At 44.4% G+C, this 27,359-nt stretch overlaps 1 protein-coding gene across 2 annotated transcripts in view; it reads right to left on the minus strand.

Moving 5' to 3' along the window:
• The window catches only part of DAAM2 (dishevelled associated activator of morphogenesis 2), a 342,052-nt gene extending 320,217 nt beyond the window's left edge, over nucleotides 1–21,835 (minus strand). The window contains exon 1 of one of the 2 annotated variants that reach the window (XM_082249299.1): nucleotides 21,307–21,835. The gene's annotated coding sequence lies outside the window, so the exon portion shown is untranslated. The remainder of the gene's footprint in view (nucleotides 1–21,306) is intronic. The other variant, XM_082249298.1, reaches the window with a different exon arrangement.
• Between the last annotated feature and the right edge of the window lie 5,524 nt (nucleotides 21,836–27,359).

Below are 27,359 nucleotides of genomic sequence, written 5' to 3' on the forward strand. Positions count from 1 at the left end.
AAACTTACCTTCAATACAGTTCTGTTACTGTAACAAAACTGCAGCCGCACCACGCTGCACCTCCCCACATGTGAAAGGGGATAACGTTGATTCTCTATATAAGTGGAGGGATTTTTGTCACTTTTTGGGTATCCTTAACCCTACCCCTCTCTACCTTGGACTTTAGGCAAATACACCTGCAAACAAAGGTCTTCATAGTGAACTTCACTCATCTGGTCACTGATGATGGGTTAGTAAATGCTGTTGGGCAACATTAAGTTATTGCACCAACAGTAAAGCTATAGGGGTCCAACACTTATCGACTGAAACTACAGGTCCTACAGTAGTTTGATTGCTAGCTACACATTAGGTTGTCTACTTCTCACTTTCTGTCTGCACAGTGCCATAGAGTAGGAAAGAGGTTAGCAAAAACACGACTGAAGGATGGGGTTATAGGCGCCTTTCACACTTGTGCGACCTAAAAGGTGTGTGATTTTTGCCTGGATTTTCCTCAATTTTGTTGCCACGATTTTAACTGGACTTGAAGCAATGCCTATGTCCTCGGACCTCAAAACACATCAAAGTCGGACCACAGTAGTGCAAGGACTTCTTTGAAGTCGTTGCAACTTGAAGTCGCACAGATATGAATGGTACTCATAGGAAATCATGGAGTACGACTTGTCATGCGACTTTGCAGTCCCATGTCGCAGGACAAGTTGCACAAGTGTGAAAGGGGCCTTATTCAGCCACAGCAATCCTTCAGTTTACCAACATGTATCAATTTCATAAATAACCACCACACCAATGTGAAAAAACGTAATTATCTTCAAATGTGGCCAGGAGAGGGTCCTTTGTTGTCCACTACATAAAAGGTTAACCCCCTGTCCCCAGATGAACCCCACTGATTCGAAGACAGTTCCAAATTGTGTGCTTTTGATTTCCTACAAGGAACCAAGCCTAGACCAAATAAAACCATTAGCCACCAGTCAAGGGGCAGCACCTTACCACCAGACGAGCCTGAATTTTGTAGCAATCCCAACTATTCCATAGATGCTCTAAATCAGTGGTCTCCAAATTACAGCTCGTAGGCCGAATGTGGCCCTTTGCTTGCCTTTATCCAGTCCTTGGGCACTTTTCAATCCACTGACACCAATAAAGGGTACTATTCTTCTCAGAGACACAAGTGATAGGGCACCATTTCTTCCATTGACACCAATGATGCAGAACCATTTCTCCCAAAACCACCAATGATGGGGGACTATTCCCCCATTGATACCAATGATGGGGCACTATTCTTCCTACAGACACCAATGATGGGGCGCTATTGCTCCTACTAACATCAGTGATGGGGCATTGTTTACTCCCTCTGGACACAGTCTGGCCCCTGTAAAGCCTCAATGACAGTAAACTGGCCCTTTGCTAAGAAAGTTTGGAGACTTCTGCTCTAACTCATCGAGCTCCTGTGACAATTATACTATAACTCACTCCAATCTTCAGTGAAGCTTGGAATGACCTTGCCAACCAACACCCCAGTTCCTACTCCTGCAGCTGCCACCCACCTGTCAGGATGCACATGCCAGCAAACAAGACAGCTCCTCTGGACAAACTTCTGTGCATAGGCTAATACATATTCCCTTTCGTGCTCACAAGAATTGGACAATGGCTAATACATATGCGAATGCACATGAGCCGTCGTGCGCGTTGGCGCTTGAGTGAACCTGTGACAGATGCTGTCGCCAAACAGACTATTTAGACTCAGGCAGTGCTCAAGATCAGTGCTGCTGTGTCTTTAGCCTCCTGTGTAACCTGTGAACCAGTATCCTGCCTTCCAGTTGCTGACCCGGCTTGTCTTGACCATTCTCTGATCTCCACCTGCCATAGGTGTACGCAGCCTATTGCATTACGGTGTGCACTCCAAAGTTTAAATACACATGCATGTGTTTGCCTACATGTATATGGCCCCGGTACATTACTCTCCCTGCTGGCAAAGTGAAATAGAAGTGTGTGGCACTTCTCTTATGGCAGAGCAGGTCCGAGGGAGATCTTTCCCATCTCCTCACTGGCAAACAGAGCGATAATGCTAATGTGCCCTAGGTGATTAGGGTGTGCCCAGGCACACCCGGCACACCCTGTGCGCACGCCTATGCCACCTGCATCAACCTCAGCTTGTCCCCTGACCTCCGCTTCTGTATGCTCCTTTGGCTCCTGTTCCACTGATTGGTTCCAGACCCGGCTTGTCTCCTGACCACATTCCTGTCTGTGCCCTGTACCCGATCCATCCCGTCTGTGTGTGACCCAGCCTGCCTGACCTTGCTACTCTGCCTGCTGTCGCCAACACCCCCTGCCTGCCTGCTTGCTGAAGCCATCTGACGACTTCTCTGGCCCAGCGAGGACACCTGCTTTGATGCTAGCAGGACTTACAGGCACTCCTGCCACTCTGCTCTCCTGTCTACACTATCAGGGGCCCCCGAGTCAGAGGTGTAAGAGGGGCCTTCCTCATCATATCAGGCTCTGCTACCAGGTACGTGATACCACCTATCTGACTGATGACCACTATTTAGGTATGGCCTCATAATACACCACTACCATGTTACATTTGTAATGGCATAAAGCAAATTAACCTCGCCCTCCAGAGTATAACCCTGCATTTAATTGTTCCTTTACCTGTAGGGAGAAACAGCTTTTATTAATTGGAAAGTGTAACAGATCCCCAATACTTGGACCAAGTATTTCTGTCTTAGGTCTCCAGAATCTCACGTGATGAAGTGACCTGGCCCCTCAATCCCCCCCCCCCCCCCAAACATCAGCCTAAGTTTGATGAAGGGTAAAATAAAAGACACTTTATTCACCAACTCACTTCCAATATATACAGTCTCATGTGTTTGATTTAATTATCATATGCAAATGTATTTGTATACAGAACATAGTTAACATACCTTGGCCATCTGGAAAGAGACAATAGGTGAATGAGATGGCAACATTATCATAATTAACTTAAAAAACAACAAGTCCAAAACATAGCTGAATACGCACTCCTAGAAGTGTGAACACACTTCACCTCTAAACAGATGAAAGCAGAAGACATCGGCTCTCAGACTGCCCGTCTCCATTTTCAACACACCTTATTATAACTTAAGTGTCAATACACATCCCCACAGTAGACGTCATTGGCATCACTTTAGTCTCTCAATGTGTGGAGAAGTCCTCTGCTGCAACAGGCAGCTTTAGGCCTTTAACATTGATCCCAGTCTGAGTCTGTATCTTGGGGTGACATGGATTTGAGTCCAAGGCAACACTACTTCCATTGTCCCCCAGCATATACCCCCACACAGAGGTGCACTCCCCTACAAGCCAGGGCCCATAGTACGTGGGCAGGAGTCTGGCCTCCACACACCTCCAGTAGCCCCTGGCTAACGTCCCAGCAAATGGGCGTTCGTCACAGAAACAAAAAACAAGCTGCTGCTCTGGGTGAGTATTGTAATCCAAAAGGCTTGATGGACTGGTTGTTAACCCGGGCTCCTCTCTGTAAGCATGGGATCAAAGGAAAATAAATTGGCCGCACACCATCGCTGATCCAACAGATTTATTGAACATGTAATGAACTGCAACCAGGACAAGGACACAGATGAGGATGGAGGTGACACCTTTCACACCGAGATCTTTTTTAAAACCTAAAGAAGCACAATGTCAGTGTGAAACATATCACCCCCATCCTTATCTGTGTCCTTGTCCTGGTGGCAGTTCATTACATGTTCAATAAATCTGTTGGATCGGCGATGGTGGGCAGCCAATTTCTTTTCCTTTGATCCCAAGCTTTTATTAATAACTCCATGTGACATCACCAATATTCCAAAATCAAAACATTTTTCAAGGGCAGCTGCTGGGAGCTCAGTTCCAACTGACCCTGGCATGCCCCAAAAACTACACCTCCCAAGAGCTCTTTCTGTACACACTTTGCAGCAGCATTGGTTTGCTGGGAGAAAAAAAAAATCAATGTGTGCATATGGAGGGGGCGGGGATAGGCAGAGTTCTGTAGTCCAGCAAGCAGGATTGACAACACTACTTGGGATTTAAATGCAGCAGAGTCTTTGTATTGTCAGGCCAAACAGGAATTCAGGATCTCTCTGGATTGATGTCAGACCAACAAATATGTTTGTAGCATGTTAAAGAGCCAAAACATGGGGAAAATGAAAGTACGGCAGAGATGTACTGAATGTTTTTTTTTTTTCTTCTTAATTTTTCTGTGATTGAACTCTTTCCTGGCCAATTCCTCCCATTAGTCATGCAGCCCCTTCTGTCCATTTTCTTCTCAGCGTCTAGCTTGAATGTATTTCATACATCGCTGATCCAGTGATTTATGTGTAACAATGCCTTGCTTTAGGAGACCTCAGATCTCTGCAACCCAGTATAATAACTTTAATGAAAGAGTTATGGTACCTTCTTTCTGGGGGAGGAAATTACATCACCCCCTCATTAAAAAAAAAAAAAAAAGGAGTCACCAGAATGGTTGCATGTTCCCGAGGTCTATTAAATGGGAAGGTTGTTACACCTTTACACTGGACCACCGATATATCAAATATTTCCTCACCTTCTGAATATGGGGTGCCTCAGGCTAATAGAGTCTTGCTGAAGGCTAGAAAGGGCCCAAGGTCTGATCAGCCTGCAGCAGCTGCCCCTTCTTTTCCTGTGTTTGGTGGAATCCAACAAAGACAAGATGGATTCTGGCTGGTGACTGTTGCATTTACACTTATAACTTTGGAGCACTTGGACTTTTCGACTCCTTGTGCAGGCATGTGTAGTCTATTTTCTCCACTGCAGTTGGCGCTCAACCTCAGTGTCAGTGCAGAGGGAGAGAAAGTCAGGAGGAACCTGGTTCCTTTATGGTTTCCTGGGTCACTGGGGCAGCGATCCAGTTGGATGTTGACAGCCCATGTGACTTTAGGTGCCATCTTGGGTCAGGCAGAGTCTTTTTTAGGACTCTGGGTACTGTGTTTGGCACGCATTTAGCACGTGGGTAGTTTAGGGACAGGTCAGCCGTCTGTCAGGGACAGTATTAGCATCAGGGAAAGGTTCCAGATGAGTAGGGAAAGCTAGAGATCCACCACTGTTCTTGGAAACCTCCCCACTTGGCTCAGACCAGCCAGGCTGCATTCCACTACTCAAGATGGGTGCTATCAACTCGGCTAAGACCTGCTTCACTATGCGCTGCTGTCATTTGTAAGTGTTCACTTTTGGGCTTCTTTCCTTGTTGTGAACTATTTTACTTTGACGCCAATACAAGTTCTTTCAATTGCATCTGGACTGAGTGTGTGTTATTGTCGCTGCACCACACTGCACCCACCCACACTTGGACTTCTGTTTTGGAACAATGGAACAATGGGATCCCTGGTTTGAGTCCTGGTCTGGACACTGCCTGCAAGGAGTCTGCATGTCCTTCCTGTGCTTTTGTGGGATTTCTCCCAACACACCAAATACATACTAGTTGGTTCATCGGCCCTAGTACAATATTCTCCTGAGTGCACCCAAGATGCCTGCCTCACCATCTGACCCAACAGCAGATCTGACTCCCCATGGAGAAATGTGCTATATACACTAATAATCCAAGATGGTGTCACCTGGGAGTTCTCCGCCATCTTTTCAAACTTGACTGGCTGAGAGGGTCTTGTCCACACTGGGAGGAAGGCATCTCAGAATGTCCCCTAGCCTTGCCTAGAGTCCTAGTAAATCGTTTCAGCCAGACTTTCACATCTCTGGTCTTGTTGGTGGACTTGTTGATTGGTGGGGCACCACTGGAACCTGTAATGTTGTGCATTGCGGCCACGGCCTCCTCCTGGCTGCAGGGGGTCATGGAGAGCCAAGAAAATATATGTGCTGGCAGCAGGGTAGACAAAGAGTCAGATTGGATTCATAGGAAGGATATATAGTGGGTAGGGATGATCGAACGGTTCGGGTCGACCATCGGTTCGACCCGAACATTGACTGTTCGAGGTTCGGCCGAATTTAGAACTTTTTGCTGAAAAAGTTCGGAATTCGGCAACCAGAACCGACCAAAATGCAATGGGACAGGAAATGGGCTTTAAAAGCCCATGATTGGACCAGAACCATTAGTAAAAGCCAATTGAGGGGGCAGGAGAATGCTAGGAATGTGATTGGAGTGACTAGGGGGTCCAGAGTCCAATCATTAGTGAATACGCCCCCCAGTATATAAGATAGCCCTGCCAAATTCCTAGCATTTTAATACAGGGACGTGGAAGAGAGTGGAAGCAGTTCTGTTACTTCTGCTTCAAAAGTGTCATTTAGCAATTATTAGTGTGAGGAAAGGGATATCTAGTGTAGTTAGGGTGCTATTTTCCACTATAGTTAGCTTCAAAAATCTAGTTTCTGTAGGGAAAGTGTTAAGTGCCAGGGTGACCGTAGTGTAGTGTAGGGTGAACTGACACTGACTGCTAGGGCAGGGTGACCAAACCCTTCCATTTCAGGGTGACCGCTATAGAGAAAAGATCGTTTCTCTTAGGTTACTTACAGAACAGCGATATGGCTTCTCGCCGGTCAGCCTGCTTTTTGCTGCAGGCGTTTATTGGGCTCCAAAGACCCCAAAAAAATGGCCAAAAAAAAAAAACGCCTGCAATAACACACCTGGGCGTTATTTTTGGCGCAGGCATTTTTTTGGGCATTTTTTTGGGGTCTTTGGAGTCAGGCATGACATCTGAACTTGTGTATAGGGGTATATATACACACACATGTATGTATATATACACATACACATATATAGGTGTGAAAAGAGCAGAACACTATGCTTGCGCTAATGAAATAATTAACAGGCATATGGCTCCGCTCCTATCACACCTATATATGTGTATGTGTATAATACATATAAGTGTGTGTGTATATATACCCCTATACACAAGTTCAGATGTCATGCCTGACTCCAAAGACCCCAAAAAAATGCCCAAAAAAACGCCTGCGCCAAAAAAAAACGCCCAGGTGTGTTATTGCAGGCGTTTTTTTTGGGCATTTTTTTGGGGTCTTTGGAGGCAGGCAAAACATCTGAACTTCTGTATAGGGGTATATATACACACACACTTATATGTATATATACACATACACACATATAGGTGTGAAAGGAGAGAAGCCATATGGGTGTTAATTATTTCATTAGCGCAAGTATAGTGTTCTGTTACTTTTACACCTATATATGTGTATGTGTATATATACATATAAGTGTGTGTGTATATATACCCCTACACAGAAGTTCTGATGTTATGCCTGCCTCCAATAACCCCCCCAAAAAACGCTTGCTACAAAACCGGCAAGGTGTGAAAATAGCGGAGCCATATCCCTGTTCTATAAGTGACCTAATAGAAACAATCTTTTTTTTTTCTGGTTCTGGACATGCTACAGAGCTGAAACTTCACAGGTACACTTTTTAGACCCCCCCCCCCCCCAGACACTAAATCCAAAGTCAAAATCAAAAAATCTCTTTTTTTTTTTTCAATAATTTTTTCAATAATTGTCTCTCTATCAAAGATGACAATTTTTAAGAACTTTTCTTTGTGTGATTAATAGTCTCTGGGGCATGACCCAGAACCCTAGGCACTTTTTAGGGGCATTTATTGGGTTTTAGGGCTTCAAAATTGGGTTTTTTGATTACCGAAGTTCGGGTCCCATTGATTTCAATGGGGTTCTGAAATCCGGGCCGAACTTTCTGGAAGTTCTGGTGTTCTGGTCGAACCGAACTTTTGAAAAGTTCGATCATCCCTAATAGTGGGTTGAGCATCTATGTAGGATCAGAAGCATGTCTTCTCACATGCCCTGTTTGGTCATGTCCCCACATATAAATGAATAATGGTATATAGTATTATTTTACAATTCTTATGCAGTTACATGAAGCTTTGTGACAGGTGTTCTTTAAGTCATTATCCAGGGACCCACCAACGTTCAGTTGCATATGTTATTTTTCATGCAGGAATGTACTAAAGCTGATTTGGGAATATCACTAAAGCCCGGGCCTGTCCCGAGTCTTCTGTGTCTCCAGGCCTGGAAGGAATTCGGTTGAAGACACGGATTGTTGTCTGGCCTTGGAATCTGTACATTTGGGAAATTAATTTGCTTCACATGAGTTCTACACATGTCTGAGAGGAGAGGAGGTCTATACGCTCCAGAGCATGGAAACAAACATGGTGTTCACGGAGGGAGCTGGGGCACACGCCTATGTCACGCAATGTTTATTTTTCAGTGAACCTTTTTATCTGCGTCTTAAGAAGGAGAACAAGTGCCTGAGACATTTTCTCCTTGATCAGGTTTCCAAATATTTGAACAAGGAAAACCATTTATCAGCCCGGGCCCAGAAGCAGAGGCCTCAGGGGGGAGATCAACTTTCTCCTGCAAGATGCACTACATTGGCCTCAGCCTCTCAGAAACCCCCCCTTGGACAATGGCAAAGAGACCTGGGGTCACTGTGGTCAACCTGACATCAGGAAATGAATTCATACAGTCAGACAGGTTCCTGTACGGTACAGTGATTGCTAACGGCTTGTAGGACATGGTGATTTACTGGTACATGTGTGCAGACACCTGCGTGAAGCATGATACACCATGGTTTCAACTTTCATGCCGCTACTTGGAAGCAATCATCCTCACATCGCTACACTCGCTGTCAGCTCAGGTGATTAAAGGCTAAGTCCATCCAAAGCTTAAAATTTAGTGCTCAATATGATCTGTTTAGAACTTCTACTGAAAAAGAATGGTCTACCCACACAGCACAAACTCTATGTTTCCATAGTCGGGAACTATGCTAAATAAACAACCAGTTCCCCAGCTTTGTCCTCCTGTAGCATCAGATCCATGCATCCTATATTTATAAGACACTAATGTTTTTAGCACATATGTATAACATTTTGACTCATCACTAATCGTACCCTGAAGGACCTAACCCTCTGCATAGCATTCAACCTTCAACCTAACCCCCAACCTTAACTAAGTTAAACCTAATCCCCATCACAAAATCTCAAACTAAACTCTAAAACTATCCTCCAATCTAATCCCTAAAATGGTAAAATAATTTATAACCCCAACCCTCAACCTAATCCTTAACTCTAACCCTCAACCTAATCGCTACCTCTAACCATCAAACCTAATCCCTAAAACTAATCTTCAACCTAGTTCCTAAATGTAACCATCAACCTAATCTCTGACCCCCAATCTTACCCCTAATTTTGACCCTCAACTTTATATCCTTAACTCTAAACCATAGCCTAACCCAAGTTCTCAACCTATTTAAAAACCCTAAACTTCAAAATAATCCCTAACTCCAACCTTCAACCTGTTTGCTAATCCTAACCCTCAACCTAATCCCTAACTCTGACCCTCAACCCTACCCATATTTTGATCCTCAACCTTATCCTCAACTCTAACCCTTAACCTAACCCAAACGCTCAACTTATTTCATAACTCTAAACTTCAAAATATTTCCTTACTCCAACCCTCAACCAAATTGCTAATGCTAACCCTCAACCTAATCTCTAACTCTGACCCCCAACTTTGCCCCTAATTTTGACCCTCATCCTTAACTCTAACCCATAACCTAACCCAAGCTCTCAACCTATTTCATATCTCTAAACTTGTAAATAATCCCAAACTCCAACCCTCAAACTAATTGCTAACCCTCAACCTAATCCCAAACTCTGACCCTCAACCTTACCCCTAATTTTGATCCTCAACCTTACTGTAACCATGATACCCAATTCCTAAAACTCGGCCGCTTACCAAATCCCTAGCCCATAACCTATCTAGAAGCTCTCAATCTATTTCATATCCCTAAACTTCAAAATTATTACTATTATTATTATACAGGATTTATATAGCGCCAACAGTTTGCGCATCGCTTTACAATGTGAGGGAAGACAATACAGTTACAATACAGTTCAAAACAGGAGGAACTAGAGGGCCCTGCTCATTAGAGCTTACAATCTAGAAGGGAGGGTCAAGTGAAACAAATGGCAATACTCATGGGGGATGGGTTGATGGAGGAAATGGAGGTAGAGTTGTTAGGTGTGGGTAGGATAGGCTTCTCTGAAAAGGAGGGTTTTCAGAGATTGCCTAAAAGCTAATAGAGTGGGAGATAATCGGACAGATAAGGGTAAGGAGTTCCATAGGATTGGAGAGGCTCTGGAAAAGTCCTGGAGGCGAGCATGGGAGGAGGTGACGAGGGGGCTAGAGAGCAGGAGGTTTTGAGAGGAACGAAGAGAGCGATTAGGTTGGTATTTTGAGACGAGGCTGGTGATGTAGCTGGGGGCTAAGCTGTGGCAAGATTTGGACAGTGATTGGATGTGGGATTTGAAGGAGAGTTCAGAGTCCAGGACAACACCTAAGACCTTGGCATGCGGGGATGGGCTGATAGTAATGCCATCGATATTGATGGAGAAATCAGGGGAAGGGGCACGCGGTGGAGGAAAAATTATAAATTCGGTTTTGGATGGATTGAGTTTGAGGAAGTGGTGAGACATCCAAAATAATCCCAAACTCCAACCCTCAACCTAATCCTGAACTTTGATCCGCAACCTTACCCCTAACTTTGATCCTCAACCTTATCCTTAAATCTAACCCCTAACCTCACCCAAACTTTCAAACTATTTCATAACCAGAAACTTTAAAATAATCCTCCAACCTAGTCACTAATTTTAACCATCATACCTAATTCCTAAACCTTGGACCCTTAACTAAATCCCTAATTCCAAACCTCAACCTAATCCTGAAATCTAATCCATAACTTAACCTGAACTCTCAATCTATTTCCTATCCCTCAACTTCAAACTAATTCCTAACCCCAACCCTCAACCTAATTTCTAACTCCAACCCTCTACCTAATCAGTAACTCTAACCATGAAACCTAGTTCCTAAAATTCTAACCCTCATCCAAATTCTTAATTCCAACTCCAACCTATTCCTGAACTTTGACCATCAACCTAATCCTTAACTCTAACCCTTAACCTAACCTGAGCCTATTTTCTAACCTAAACTTTAAAATAATCCCCAGCTCTCAGCTTAATCCTTAACTAATCCTCTAACCATCAAACCTAACCCCTAAAACTCTAAACCTCAATCTTTATCCCTGACTCTAACACTCAACCCAACCCTAACTCTAACCCTTAACCTTACCCCTAACTCTGACCCTCAACCTAATCCTCAACTCTAACCCTTAACCTAATCCTCAACTCTAACCTTTAACCTAACCTGAACTCTCAACCTATTTCCTAACCCCAAATCACAACCTAATCTCTAACTCTTTCACCCGATTTTCCAAATTTTTCACAGCAAGTCGAAACGGAGGATTGAAATAATGTACAGAAATTCTCGTACGACAAAGGCTTTTTTTTGTTGTTGTTTCTTGTTTCTGATCATGAGTAGTTTTTCTTATTTTTCTCGTATGAAACAAATACAGTACACATTAAACTAAAATAGTGCATTCTGTTTGGAGTTTGACCACTTGGAGATTTTTATTTGGAAAGTCTGAATCAGATGTCGAAAGTTGTGTACTCACTTTAGGAAAATCAAACCATCGTGCCTCTTACAGGAATTTTTCTTCAGATTTTCTCATAGTGTGTACCCAGCTTAACCATCAGCCTATCTCTAACCCTCAACCTAGTTCATACCCCAGTTGACCAATTCCTAAACCCAACTCTCCACCCAGAAGAGCCTCATAATTTAGCATAAACCATAGAGAAGGTTGCCTGCTACTATAAGATCTGCAGAGGGAACTATATGTATTGGACAGGTTGTTGCCTCATAATTAAAACTGTATCAGAGCACCTCAAACTGAAAACGCCATTTAATTCATTTTTTGTGTTGAACGCAAACTCCCCCATCCATCCATCCATCCATCCATCCATCCATCCATCCATCCATGTCTCTATGCTTTATTTAGTTGAGAAATCATTTAGAAAAACACCCCCGAGCATTTCTAGTAACAACGTCTAACAAGTAATATATTATACCTTCCTACCTATTTGCTAATGCTAGCAGCATATTGTTTGCATGCACCTGTGATTTTCTTCTTGGGGGGAGGGGGTGGGTCCACCTTAACCTAAACAGTAACCATCAACCTAATCACGAATCCTAAATTTCTCCTAAAATTCTAAGGGATTCTAAGAAATGAGCTGACAAACAAGAATAAATTGTTTCCCATATGACCTGTTCCCACTATTGCAATACAAAATCTGTGCAAGCTGCATTTCTTGATGAATTGTCCTCCACGGTCTATAAATTTGTTCAGGATTTTTCAAAGCCATAGTGCATTGCATGTGAACTTGCATGGCAAAGCACATTACAGAACACTCTATGGTGAGGACCCCTGACTTTTAACCTGACCCCAACCCTCAACCTGACCCTAAACTTTCAACTTGACCCCAACCTGCAACCTGACCCCATCCCTCAACCTGACCCCCAAACCTCAACCTAAACCCAAGCCTTAAACTGACCCCTAACCTTCAACCTGACCCTCAAACTGACCCCTCAACCTGACCCCCAACCTCATCCCCAACCTGATGTCCAACCTTCCATGTGACCCCAACTCCCAACCTGACCCTCAACCTGACCCCAACCTTCAACCTGACTCCAAACCTTCAACCTTGTCCCCAACCCCAACCTGACCCTCAATCTGACCTTCAACCTGATCCCCAACCTGACCGCCAGACCCATAACTTGACCCCTAACCTTCAACCTGCCCCTGACCCTCAATCTGACCCCTCAACCTGACCCCCAACCTAATCCCAAACCTGATCCCCAACCTTCCATGTGAACCCAACTCCCAACCTGATCCTCAACCTGACCCCAACCTTCAACCTGACTCCAAACCTTCAACCTTGTCCCCAACCCCAACCTGACCCTCAACCTGACCCCCAACATGACCCTCAATCTGACCTTCAACCTGATTCCCAACCTGACCGCCAGACCCTCAACTTGACCCCTAACCTTCAACCTGCCCCTGACCCTCAATCTGACCCCTCAACCTGACCCCCAACCTCATCCCCAACCTCATCCCCAACCTTCCATGTGACCCCAACTCCCAACCTGACCTTCAACCTGACCCCAACCTTCAACCTGACTCCAAACCTTCAACCTTGTCCCCAACCCCAACCTGACCCTCAACCTGACCCCAAACCTGACCCTCAATCTGACCCTCAACCTGATCCCCAACCTGACCGCCAGACCCTCAAATTGACTCCTAACCTTCAAACTGCCCCTGACCCTCAATCTGACCCCTCAACCTGACCCCCAACCTCATCCCCAACCTCATCCCACCCTGATCCATGTGACCTCCAACTCCCAACCTGACCCTCAACCTGACCCCAACCTTCAACCTGACTCCAAACGTTCAACCTTGTCCCCAACCCCAACCTGACCCTCAACCTGACCCCCAACCTGACCCTCAACCTGATCCCCATCCTGACCGCCAGACCCTCAACTTGACCCCCTAACCTTCAACCTGCCCCTGACCCTCAATCTGACCCCTCAAACTGACCCCCAACCTCATCCCCAACCTGATCCCCAACCTTCCATGTGACCCCAACTCCCCAACCTGACCCTCAACCTGACCCCAATATTCAACCTGACTCCAAAACTTCAACCTTGTCCCCAACCCAAACCTGACCCTCAACCTGACCCCCAACCTGACCCTCAATCTGACCCTCAACCTGATCCCCAACCTGACCGCCAGACCCTCAACTTGACCCCTAACCTTCAACCTGCCCCTGACCCTCAATCTGACCCCTCAACCTGACCCCCAACCTCATCCCCAACCTGATCCCCAACCTTCCATGTGAACCCAACTCCCAACCTGACCCTCAACCTGACCCCAACCTTCAACCTGACTCCAAACCTTCAACCTTGTCCCCAACCCCAACCTGACCCTCAATCTGACCTTCAACCTGATCCCCAACCTGACCACCAGACCCTCAACTTGACCCCTAACCTTCAACCTGCCCCTGACCCTCAATCTGACCCCTCAACCTGACCCCCAACCTCATCCCAAACCTGATCCCCAACCTTCCATGTGAACCCAACTCCCAACCTGATCCTCAACCTGACCCCAACCTTCAACCTGACTCCAAACCTTCAACCTTGTCCCCAACCCCAACCTGACCCTCAACCTGACCCCCAACCTGACCCTCAATATGACCTTCAACCTGATTCCCAACCTGACCGCCAGACCCTCAACTTGACCCCTAACCTTCAACCTGCCCCTGACCCTTAATCTGACCCCTCAACCTGACCCCCAACCTCATCCCCAACCTGATCCCCAACCTTCCATGTGACCCCAACTCCCAACCTGACCTTCAACCTGACCCCAACCTTCAACCTGACTCCAAACCTTCAACCTTGTCCCCAACCCCAACCTGACCCTCAACCTGACCCCAAACCTGACCCTCAATCTGACCCTCAACCTGATCCCCAACCTGACCGCCAGACCCTCAAATTGACTCCTAACCTTCAAACTGCCCCTGACCCTCAATCTGACCCCTCAACCTGACCCCCAACCTCATCCCCAACCTCATCCCACCCTGATCCATGTGACCTCCAACTCCCAACCTGACCCTCAACCTGACCCCAACCTTCAACCTGACTCCAAACGTTCAACCTTGTCCCCAACCCCAACCTGACCCTCAACCTGACCCCCAACCTGACCCTCATTCTGACCCTCAACCTGATCCCCATCCTGACCGCCAGACCCTCAACTTGACCCCCTAACCTTCAACCTGCCCCTGACCCTCAATCTGACCCCTCAAACTGACCCCCAACCTCATCCCCAACCTGATCCCCAACCTTCCATGTGACCCCAACTCCCCAACCTGACCCTCAACCTGACCCCAATATTCAACCTGACTCCAAAACTTCAACCTTGTCCCCAACCCAAACCTGACCCTCAACCTGACCCTCAACCTGACCCCCAACCTGACCCTCAATCTGACCCTCAACCTGATCCCCAACCTGACCGCCAGACCCTCAACTTGACCCCTAACCTTCAACCTGCCCCTGACCCTCAATCTGACCCCTCAACCTGACCCCCAACCTCATCCCCAACCTGATCCCCAACCTTCCATGTGACCCCAACTCCCAACCTGACCCTCAACCTGACCCCAACCTTCAACCTGACTCCAAACCTTCAACCTTGTCCCTAACCCCAACCTGACCCTCAACCTGACCCCCAACCTGACCCTCAATCTGACCCTCAACCTGATCCCCAACCTGACCGCCAGACCCTCAACTTGACCCCAAACCTTCCACATGACCCCAACCCTCAACCTGACCCCCAACCCCCAACTTGACCTCAACTTGACCCCTAACCTTCAACCTGACCACCAACCCTAATATGAATTCTAAATGGAAAAAGTAATAAGTATTGGCCAGGGATGCGACAAGGGATGGGCAGGAGGGGCATCTGCTCCAGATTCAGCAGTGGGGGGGAGACCCCATCACCACATACATGCTCCAGATTAGTGGCTGGCAATGAGGGGTTTGCGTCTATTTGCCAGCTCTGCTGTCACATGGTGCTCCAACATGCGCACTCTCCACCCCACATCTGACATGAAAAACACACCATGCATGCACAACTACTTTCTAACTGTTAGAAGGAAACAATTGGCCATGCATGTGCAGTGCACACTCCATGCCAACCATGAGCAGCCAGAACAATGAGGCAGAAAATGAAAGAAGGGGGGTACACCTATTCTTCGGCATGCATTAGCAGCGGGGGAGGGTGGACTACCAGCATCATCTAGCTCTTTCCTTTCCCAGCCTGACTGTGGCTGGTCTACACTTTTTATTTATTGAATTACAGCTTTTTTAATGGTAGAGGCTCCTGTATCATGGGAGGGAAGGTAGAAGTGGCACCAATTATAGTTCTGCAGTGTAATCTCCCTGAATGATGGACATGTGATTATATAACATCAGCACCATCTTTCTGGCTGCAAAGCACTATGGGAAATAATGCCATGACATCAGCTACCATGCACTGCCTTTGGCTCAATCACACCAGATGCTGTTTCCTACATGTTGCTGTTTTTTTGCCTCTGACCCCCCACATGGTGCTTTATGAATCAATTAATGTCACTGGGGTCCATTCCCACTGCAGAAAATATCCAGCATGCTGCAGCTTCAGGTCACATGACCTGCAGCTTCTCATCCAAAATGATTGCACGGGGCGGTCAAAGAATGCATTGCAATTTACACTCACCAGTCACTTTATTAGGTACACCTGTTCAATTGCTTGGTAACGCAAATTGCTAATCAGCCAATCACATGGCAGCAACTCAATGCATTTAGGCATCTAGACCTGGTGAAGACGACTTGCTTAAGTTCAAACCAAGCATCAGAATGGGGAAGAACTGGGATTTAAGTGACTGAACTTGGCATGGTTGCTGGTGGCAGACGGGCTGGTCTGATCTGGTGAAGAGTACAGAAACATTTCTGCAGCATTGAAGGTCTCAATGAGCACAGTGGCCTCCATCATCTGTAAATGGGAGAAGTTTGGAACCACCAGGACTCTTCCTAGAGTGAGCTGCCCGGCCAAACTGAGCGATTGGAGGAGAAGGGCCGTAGTCAGGGAGGTGACCAATAACCCAATGGTCCCTCTGACAAAGCTCCAGCATTTCTCTGTATAGAGAGGAGAACCTTCTAGAAGAACAACCTCTGGATATGACGGTGGTGTTTCTGGGATTTTCACACACAGCCATCTCTCGGGTTTACAGAGAATGGTGGGAAAAAAAGAGAAAATATCCAGTGAGCGGCAGTTGTGTGGAGGAAAATGCCTTGTTGATGTCAGAGGAGAATGGGTTGACTGGTTTCAGATGATAGAAAGGCAACAGTAACTCAAATAACCACTCGTTACACCCAAGGTATGCAGAATACCATCTCTGAACACACAACACATCAAACCTTGAAGCAGAACGGCTACAGCAGCAGAAGACCACATTGGGTACCACTCCTGTCAGCTAAGAACAGGAAACTGAGGCTACAATTGTCACAGGATCACCAAAACTGGACAAAAGACGATTGGAAAAACGTTGCCTGGTCTGATGAGTCTCGATTTCAGCTGGGACATTCAGATGGTGGGGTCAGAATTTGGAGGCATGGATCCACCCTGCCTTGTATCACCGGTCAGGCTGGTGGTGGTGTAATGGTGTGGGGGAGGAGGGGGGGTAGCAATTCGGGTTGGTGGTGGTGGTGTAATGGTGTGGGGGATATTTTCTTGGCACACTTTGGACCCCTTAGTACCAATTGAGCATCGTTTAATCACCACGGCCTACCTGAGTATTGTTGCTGACCATGTCCATCCCTTTATGACTCCAGTGTCCCCATCTTCTGATGGCTCCTTCCAGCAGGATAATGCACCATGTCACAAAGCTCCAATCATCTCACCATTGGTTTCTTCACCATGACAATGAGGTCACTGTCCTCCAATGGCCTCCACACTCACCACATCTCATCCAATAGAGCACCTTTGGAATGTGGTGGAATGGGAGATTGGCATCATGGATGTCCATCCCTTTATGACTACAGTGTCCCCATCTTCTGATGCCTCTTTCCACCAGGATAATGCACCATGTCACAAAGTTCCAAACATCTCACCACTGGTTTCTTCACCATGACAATGAGGCCACTGTCCTCCAATGGCCTCCACACTCACCACATCTCATCCAATAGAGCACCTTTGGGTCACCTTTCATGTCACTATGGAGCAAAACCTCTGAGGAATGTTTCCAACACCTTGTAGAATCTATGCCACAAAGAATAAAGGCAGTTCCTGAACCCTCCCCCAGCTCAGCAACAAATCATCGCTCAGGTATCTTCCATCCCATGTGAACAAAAGGTTCACCCCCGGGGCATCCTGGGAAAGTCGGCGGTGGAACGATAGCCATTTGTGTCACCCCAGCGACACTCTTCATGTCACAATGAGGCGAATGATTTAATGCGCAGGGCTCTCACACGGAGTATAAAGGAAATAAAAATGATTTGCGGTCTACGTAGTGCACAGAGCCAATGGGCCGCACAATGGCGGGAGGCCTGCAGCCTGGAGCCATCCCAGCATGTCCCTGTCTATGAATGGGGCCCTATCCATAGAGGAAGAGGAGAATCAATCTACCCATACATTTCCATATTCACGCTCTTTCTGGGAGGTGTCGGGGGGATCAATAAGACGCTGATTTATATTTAAAAGAAAAGCTTTGAGCCGCGTTGGAAGACAACTATGCTGGCGGCTCAGGATCCCGGTTGTGGAAATGCCAACCGTTCCTCAAATGCTTTAAAGTGTTGTCCCGGGATAAGTCACCCACCAACCAACCGTGCGCCAACCCCCCCCCCATTCCATGTGTGCACGATCCACTCATCAAATACTAAGGCCACTTTCACACCGGAGTGCATTAAAAACGAGATATGTGTTTTCGAAAACGCATATCACAATTTTAAATGCAATGTAATAAAATTTAACAAAAGGCTGCATTCACACCTGAGCGTTGCGTTTTTGAGAATTTTTTCTGGCGTTTTGGGCGCAGATTTTTTAGCGTTTCTGTAAAGCACTTTTAAGGCCTTTTTGAGCTTTGGTGGGTTTTTTCATTAGCCGATAGAGAGAAATATCATCTGTTTCATCATATGTTTTTCAGCTTTTTCATCCGCTTTTATTTATTATTATTATTTATTTATTTTTTAATATTTTTTTTTTTTTTTTAGTTAGGGGCTTAGAGCTAGAAGTTCATTTTTTCTGTTTTTACTTGCAATCGTTTTTATTGAGATTTTCAAAAGAAAAAGGCAAAAACAAACAGAAGAAAAACCATACAAGGTACAATATGCAATCACATTTTTTCTATTTTATGTATTTATTATTATTATTATTTATTCATTTATTTATTTATTTATTTTATTATTTGGTTAGGAGTTATAATTAGAGGTTAGGATTAGAGTTAGGATTAGGGTTAGAAGTTAATATTAGGGTTAGCGGTAAGGTTAAGGGTTGGGGTTAATTTTAGGGTTATGGTTATTTTTTTTATTTTTTTTAACTATTATTTTTTTATTGTATTTATTTATTTATTTATTATTTTTTTATTGTTTTTCAATTAACGTTTTACATTTTTTTTGTTAGGGGGTTAGAGTTAGGGGTTCATTTTTTCTATTTTATGTATTTATTATTATTATTGTTTATTAATTTATTTACCTATTTGATTATTTTTTTTGTTCGGTTAGGAGTTATAATTAGAGGTTAGGATTAGGGTTAAAAGTTATTATTAGGGTTAGGGGTTTGGTTAAGGGTTTGTGGTTAATACTAGGGTTAGGGATTAGGATTAGAAGTTAATATTAGGGTTAGGGTTTAAGAGTTATGGCTTTGGTTAAGGGTTTGGGGCTATGGTTAATTTATTTGTTTTGTTTTTATTTTTCACTATTTTTTTATTTTTATTATTATTTATTTATATATTTATATCATTATAATTTTAATTTATTTATTATTGTTATTTCGTTATTGTTTTTCAATTAATTTTTTTCATTGTTTTTTTTCTTAGGGGGGTGCATTTTTGGTGCATTTTTTGGTGCATTTCCACTAACTTAAAATTGAAGGTTTTTTTAAAAAAAGTGCACCAAAGATGCAGCATGCAGGACTTTTGAAAAAGCAGCGCAGCTTTTTTTTGCTCACAGCTGGATGAAATGTAACTAGGTATAGTCCATTCTCCTACATGGTTATTTGTTAAAAAAAAAAAAATAACCCCCCCCCCCAACTAAGATATAAATTAAATAAATCTAAATTGAATTACATTTAAAAATAATGAAAATAAAATTAAAATGAATTAATGAATTATTATGTGAAATGCTCAAATTTCGGGGAGATGTATCTACGTATAGTCCATTCTCCTACCTAGTTATCTGTTAACAAAAAAAAGGGGGGGGGGGGGTGATAAAGAAATAAATTAACAAATAAATTAAATAAGAAATAAATGGAAAAAAAAAACACAAACTAAAATATAAATAAAGTATTAATAAATAAATACAATTAGTTAATTAATAAATTAATTATTTTGTGAAATGCTCAGAGTTGGGTGAGTTGTAACTAGGTATTGTCCATTCTCTTACCTAGTTATCTGTTATCTAAAAAAAAGCAATAAATTCATAAATAAGGAATAATAAAAAAATAAACAAGAAATAAATAAAATAAAAGTAAAATAAATGAATAAATTAATTACTTGCTTATTATGTGAAATAAATAAAAAATACATAAATAAATGAAAATCAATTAATTAATTCATTATTATGTGAAATGCTCAGAGTTGGGTGAGATGTAACTAGGTATTGTCAATTTTCTTACCTAATTATCCGTTAAAAAACAAAAAAAAAACAAAACAATATATTAAAAATAAATAAATAAGGAATAAAAAAAAAAAAAAACAACAAATCAAGTAATAAATAAAATAAAAGTAAAATGAATGAAAAAATTAATTACTTGATTATTATGTGAAATAAATAAAATAAAATAAATAAATAAAAGATAGGGCTCTTTCACACGGGCGGTCCGATCAGATCCGCCTGTCAGTTTTTTAGGCGGATCTGATCGGATCCTCCATGCAGCTCTATGGGGCAGCGGGTGTCAGCGGAGGTCACCTCCGCTGACACCCGCTGCCATCCGCATCCGATCCAGTGCTGAAATCTGGACGGATGGAAACCCTATTTTTCCATACGTTCAGTAATCGGAGCGGAGCGGATCTGAAGAGAGCGGACAAGCGGTCCGCTCTCCTCCGATCCCCCCATAGAGGGCAGCGGGTGCTGAGACACCTCCCTCTCTGCTCTGCAAGACGGAGCTATCATCCGCCCGGCTCAGCGGGGATCGCGGATCGATCCCCGCTGAGCAATACGGATCCGCCTGCGGAGGCGGACCGTGTGAAAGAAGCCATAATCAATTAATTAATTAATTATTATGTGAAATGTTCAGAGTTGGGTGAGATGTAACTATGTATATTCAGTTCTTCTACCTGATTACCTGTAATAAAACAATTCATTAATAAATAAAATATTACTAAATAATATAAATAAATAATTATTAAATCAATTAATTAATAGATAAATAAATAATTTACTATGTGAAATGCTCAGAGCTGGGTGAGATGTAACTACGTATAATCAATTCTACTACCTGGTTACCTGTAATAAAAAAAAAAATGTATAAATAAATGAAATAGTACTAAGTAATATAAATAAAAAATAAATAAATAAAATAATGAATAAATAATAATATTATGTGAAATGCTCAGAGCTGGGTGAGATGCCGTAAGATCTTCTAATTCATTCTCCTACCTGGCTATCTGTAATAAAGCGTCTGACATTTGGCCGGACACATCTGCACTCTATATATTTAATATAAAAGGATCCGTGCGGCTTTCCTTGATCCGTCTGCCCGAAGATAAGAGGAAGGCCGCATAACATCCGTACTCTGAAAATCCATGAGAATTTAGAATGGAATTTGAGCGTGATGTGGGAAATCCTCGGGAAGGGCCGGGCCCCAGGTGGCGGGGCCCGTCATAAGCCAGGACAGCGGCCCCCGGGGGCCGGGTTGCGTTGCTGGCAGCGCTTCCAACAGCGCCGGTTAGCTGGAAGATAAGGAACGCAAATGATTTCCTGAGGCCTGAAGATCCTGAGACGTCGGAAGGGGGGGTTTTGTCTACGGCGGAGAATCTCCGCAGAAACCTGGCCAGGCACAGCTCTGCCACCGGCGTGCCAGCTTTCCAGCCAAAGCCTCTTCATTATGAAAAGCGAGCTGTGCAACTCTACCCGCCTATGTCAACAAAGAGCCTGGCTGGAAAAAAATACGCTGGCAAGCATCAATGAGGCCGTGCGTCAGCCGAAAACAGATCCAAGCCCGAGCGCCGGGGACACTGGGTGTTACTGTTTGCTATGGACGTGGAGAATTAGGCTGCCATTCAGGGGCAGCTACGGCCCGGCTGGCGCTTTCCAGGGGCGGCTGCCGCAGCTGTTCTCTGGGCCGCTGGATGGGAATGAATATGTGAGAGCGAAACCTTGTCTCCAAAAAAGACAAATATAATCAGAAGGCCCCAAGTCTGCACCAGAGGAGCTTACACTCTAATATCCCCCCACAGTCACACACTATTATTATACATTTATATATCTCTGACATATACCGCAGTGTTATACAGAGATCACTGAGCCAATCACATCAGTCTCTGTACCAGAGGAGTTTACACTCTAATGCCCCCTGACAGTCACACACTATTATTATACATTTATATATCTCTGACATATACCGCAGTGCTGTACAGAGAACATTGAAGCAGTTACATCAGTCTCTGTACTGGAGGAGCTTACACTCTAATATTCCCCCACAGTCACAGATTTATATAGCTATGACATATACCATAGCGCTGTACAAAGACCACTGAGCCAGTCACATCAATATCTGCACCAGAGGAGCTTACACTCTAATGTCCCCCCCACAGTCACACACTTCTATTATTATACAATTATATAGCTCTGACATATACCATAGCGCTGTACAGAGCCAGTCACATCAGTCTCTGCACCAGAGGAGCTTACACTCGAAAGTCTCCCCACCCCCACAGTCAAAGACACTATTATTAATATACATTTATATAACTCTGACATATACCGCAGTGCTGTTCAGAGAACACTGAGCCAGTCACATCAGTCTCTGCACCAGAGGAGCTTACACTCCCACTGACACCAATGACGGGGCACTATTCCTCCCACTGACACCAATGACGGGGCACTAGTCCTCCCACTGACACCAATGATGGGGTACTATTCCTCCCACTGACACCAATGACGGGGCACTATTCTTCCCACTGACACCAATAATGGGACACTATTCTTCCCACTGACACCAATGATGGGGCACTATTCCTCCCACTGACACCAATGATGGGGCGCTATTCCTCCCACTGATACCAATGATGGGGCGCTATTCCTCCCACTGATACCAATGATGGGGCGCTATTCCTCCCACTGACACCAATGATGGGGCACTATTCCTCCCACTGACACCAATGATGGGGCACTATTCCTCCCACTGATACCAATGATGGGGCACTATTCCTCCCACTGACACCAATGATGGGGCACTATTCCTCCCACTGACACCAATGATGGGGCACTATTCCTCCCACTGACACCAATGATGGGGCACTATTCCTCCCACTGATACCAATGATGGGGCACTATTCCTCCCACTGACACCAATGAGAGAAAGGAAGAAAGAAAGAAAGAAAGAAAGAAAGAAAGAAAGAAAGAAAGAAAGAAAGAAAGAAAGAAAGAAAGAAAGAAAGAAAGAAAGAAAGAAAGAAAGAAAGAAAGAAAGAAAGAAGGAGAGAGAGAGAAAGAAAGAAAGAAAGAAAGAAAGAAAGAAAGAAAGAAAGAAAGAAAGAAAGAAAGAAAGAAAGAAAGAAAGAAAGAAAGAAAGAAAGGAAGAAGGAGAGAGAGAGAGAGAGAAAGAAAGAAAGAAAGAAAGAAAGAAAGAAAGAAAGAAAGAAAGAAAGAAAGAAAGAAAGAAAGAAAGAAAGAAAGAAAGAAAGAAAGAAAGAAAGAAAGAAGGAGAGAGAGAGAGAGAAAGAAAGAAAGAAAGAAAGAAAGAAAGAAAGAAAGAAAGAAAGAAAGAGAGAAAGAAAGAAAGAAAGAAAGAAAGAAAGAAAGAAAGAAAGAAAGAAAGAAAGAGAGAGAGAGAGAGAGAGGAAGAAAGAAAGATGGAGAGAGAGAGAAAAAGAAAGAGAGAGAGAGAGAGAGGAAGAAAGAAAGAAAGAAAGAGAGAGAGAATGAAAGAAAGAACGAAAGGAAGAGAGAGAGAGAGAGAGAAAGAAAGAAAGAGAGAGAGAGAGAGAGAGAGAGAGGGGGGGGGGAAGAAAGGAAGAGAGAGAAAGAGAAGAGAGAGAGAGGAAGAAAGAAAGATGGAGAGAGAGAGAAAAAGAGAGAGGAAGAAAGAAAGAAAGAAAGAAAGAAAGAAAGAAAGAAAGAAAGAAAGAAAGAAAGAAAGAAAGAAAGAAAGAAAGAAAGAAAGAAAGAAAGAAAGAAAGAAAGAAAGAAAGAAAGAAGGAGAGAGAGAGAAAGAGAGAGAAATAAAGAAAGAACGAATGAAAGGAAGAGAGAGAGAGGAAGAAAGAAAGATGGAGAGAGAGAGAGAAAAAGAAAGAGAGAGAGAGAAAGAAGAAAGAAAGAAAGAAAGAAAGAAAGAAAGAAAGAAAGAAAGAAAGAAAGAAAGAAAGAAAGAAAGAAAGAAAGAAAGAAAGGAAGGAAGAGAGAGAGAGAGGAAGAAAGAAAAATGGAGAGAGAGAGAAAAAGAAATAAGAAATGTTTGGTTTTATTCCGCTTATAATTGGAAGTTTAGTTGTTCTTTAGTCATAGTGACACACCTGGAGAATAGAGGACATTGTATTGCTGTGCTGGGATTACTTTGTCTCACCTAGTGGAGGAAAAAGGTGACTCCAGAATTTACAGAAGTGCATTCAGCACAGACTCTGACTATTCTGGTGTCATGGATGTAGAAGCGGTGAATATGCAAATCCGCATAGTTTGGAAATTCCTTGTATGGAACCCGGAGTTTACATATCGGCCACCGGACTTATATACTGTTTTACTTAAAGGGATTTGGAAACATAAACTACCCCCCCCCCCCCCCGGGCTGTGCCGCACTGTCCCCGCTCTGACTTCCTCCTGTGACTCTGACCTCGTGTTTACATTAAGGATGACGAATGTAAGAGCGAACATTTCCTGAGCTATGAAATTCTCTGCCGCTGACCTATCTGCTATCTGTAAATACATCTCGTCACCAAACCGGCTGGAGGAACTCCAATTCTCCTAAAACCGCCTTTACAGTGGACCTATTGGTAACCTTAAAGTGGAACTCCAGTTTCAGTTTGTTTCATTTGTAGTTCCACCCATTGGGAGTTGATTTCACTAAAACTGGAGAGTGCAAAATCTGGTGCAGCTCTGTATAGAAACCAATCAGCTTCCAGTTTTTTTTTTTTGGCAAAGCTTATTTGAACAAGCTGAAGCTATCAAGCACAGCAGCACCAGATTTTGCACTCTCCAGTTTTAGTAAATCAACCCCTTTGTGTTAAAAAAAAAGTTCAAAGTTCTAGTTTTCCTCTCCGTGCTCCAATGCCAACCCCCGGCTTCCTCCTCAGTCCATCACCACTGGTCTTCCTGATGTCTTCCTCCTGCCCATTTCCTTTAGGCCCAGCCCACACATACCCCTAGGGGGCGCATCAGGCTGACAGTACTCCAGAACTGAGTGGTACTCATACATCATTATACATCATATATCACTGGATTGGGGGCCCCAGACAACTCTGTTGCGTGGTAGTCATGTAGTCCCCTTTCCACACGCCTTTTGGCCATAGCGTGTGAGTCACAGCTCAGGAAAGGTCTCCAATCCCCCTGGATGTAAGTCATTCATGCATCATGGGAACTGGCTTATCAGCCGCCACCAGGAAGTGCTACAGGATCACTTTCTTAGATGAACTTTATTGTGCCCCCAGGGGATAGGGCCAATATTCAGGCCTGGGTTTGTCGATCACAAGGTGTTCTGTGGATGCTAGCTTGGGCAGGAGACTGGTGCTGGTTGGAAGAAGGACTAGTGACCGGTCTCTTGTCAGGACCACGTGCAAAGAAAACCCATGACCCCATTGTCTTTGGGTCAGGTTCGTAGCCAGTCTCTGATGAAACCACTGTATTGTGGGCCCCAGACAACTCTGTTTCATAGTAGTCATGTAGTTCTCATGCAAAGGCTTTTTGGCCAGAGAGCGTTAGACAAAGTTCATGTAAGGTTTCCAATCCCCCTGGCTGTAGGTTGCCTACTCATCGTGAGAACTGACTTATCAACGGGTACTACAGGCCTACAACTTTAGATGACCTTCATTGTGCCCCCGGAAGTATTGTGGATCACAAGACGATCTGTGGATGCTAGCTTGGGCAGAAGACTGATGGTGGTTGGGAGAAGGAGTGGTGATTGGTCTTCTATCAGGACCACGCCACATGGGAAAGCCCATGACCCTGTTGTCTTTGGGTCATGTTGGTAGCTAGCCTCTGATGGACTCGCCCTGGAACCACTGTTTTGGGAGCCCCAGACAACTCTGTTGCATAGGAGTCATGTAGTCCCCATTCCACGGGCTTTTTGGCCAGAGAGCGTTATTCAAAGCTTATGAAAGGTTTCCAATCACGCTGACTGTAACAGAGTGCTACAGCCTCACTTCCTTAGATAACCTTTATTGTGCCCCAGGGGTTTTGTGGATCACAAGGTGGTCTGTGGATGTAAGATTGGCCAGGAGTTGTGGTTGAGTGAAGGAGTGGTGATTTTTCTCCTATCAGGACCAGGTACCCGGAAAACCTATGACCCCGCTGTCTTTGAGTCGGTTTGGTAGACAGACTCTGATGGACCCATCACTGATCCACTGTGAAGGAGTCCCCAGGCAACTTTGTTGCAGAAGAGTCATGTAGTCCCCATTCCAATGACCTTTTGGCCAGAAAGCGTGAGCCAGAGCTCATGGTAGGTTTCTCCATGCATCACGGGAACTTATCAATGGACACCAGGGGGTGCTACAGGCAAACTTCCTTAGATGAACTTCTTTGTGCCCCTGGAAAACAGGGCCATTATTTGGGTCCCAAGGTTTGGGTTCTGAAGACTTTTTTGGCCAGAGAGCATGAGCCAAAGCTCATGGAAGGTTTCAAATCCCCCTGGCTGTAAGTTGTCAATGCATCATGGGAATTGGCTGATCAACCTTCATAGATGATCTTCATTTTGCCCCCAGAAGACAGGGCCACTGTTTGGGTCCCTGGGTATTTTGGATCACAAGGTGATCTGTGGACGGCTTCTTAATAATAAAAGGTGGAGCTTTTCTAGAAAATGATAGAGTTGCTGTATATTGTGACTTGGCGGGAACTGATTCCAGTTACCAACAGGTCCACATCCTCGTTCCCCTGGACTCAGACACCACCTAAGGGTCCCAAGGTTTGGGTTCTGAAGGCTTTTTTGGCCAGAGAGCATGAGCCAAAGCTCATGGAAGGTTTCAAATCCCCCTGGCTGTAAGTTGTCAATGCATCATGGGAATTGGCTTATCAACCTTCATAGAAGAGCTTCATTGTGCCCCCAGAAGACAGGGCCACTGTTTGGGCCCCTGGGTATTGTGGATCACAAGGTGATCTGTGGATGGCTTCTTAATAATAAAAGGTGGAGCTTTTCTAGAAAATGATACAGTTGCTGTATATTGTGACATGGTGGGAACTGATTCTAGTTACCGACAGGTCCACATCCTCGTTCCCCTGGACTCAGCCACCACCTATGAGCGGGCCATCGCTCACACAAGCCGCTGTTCCTATTTATCGGC

Source organism: Pelophylax lessonae, assembly GCF_965119305.1.
Source record: "Pelophylax lessonae genome assembly, chromosome: 3".
In the NCBI taxonomy this organism is placed as follows: Eukaryota; Metazoa; Chordata; class Amphibia; order Anura; family Ranidae; genus Pelophylax; species Pelophylax lessonae.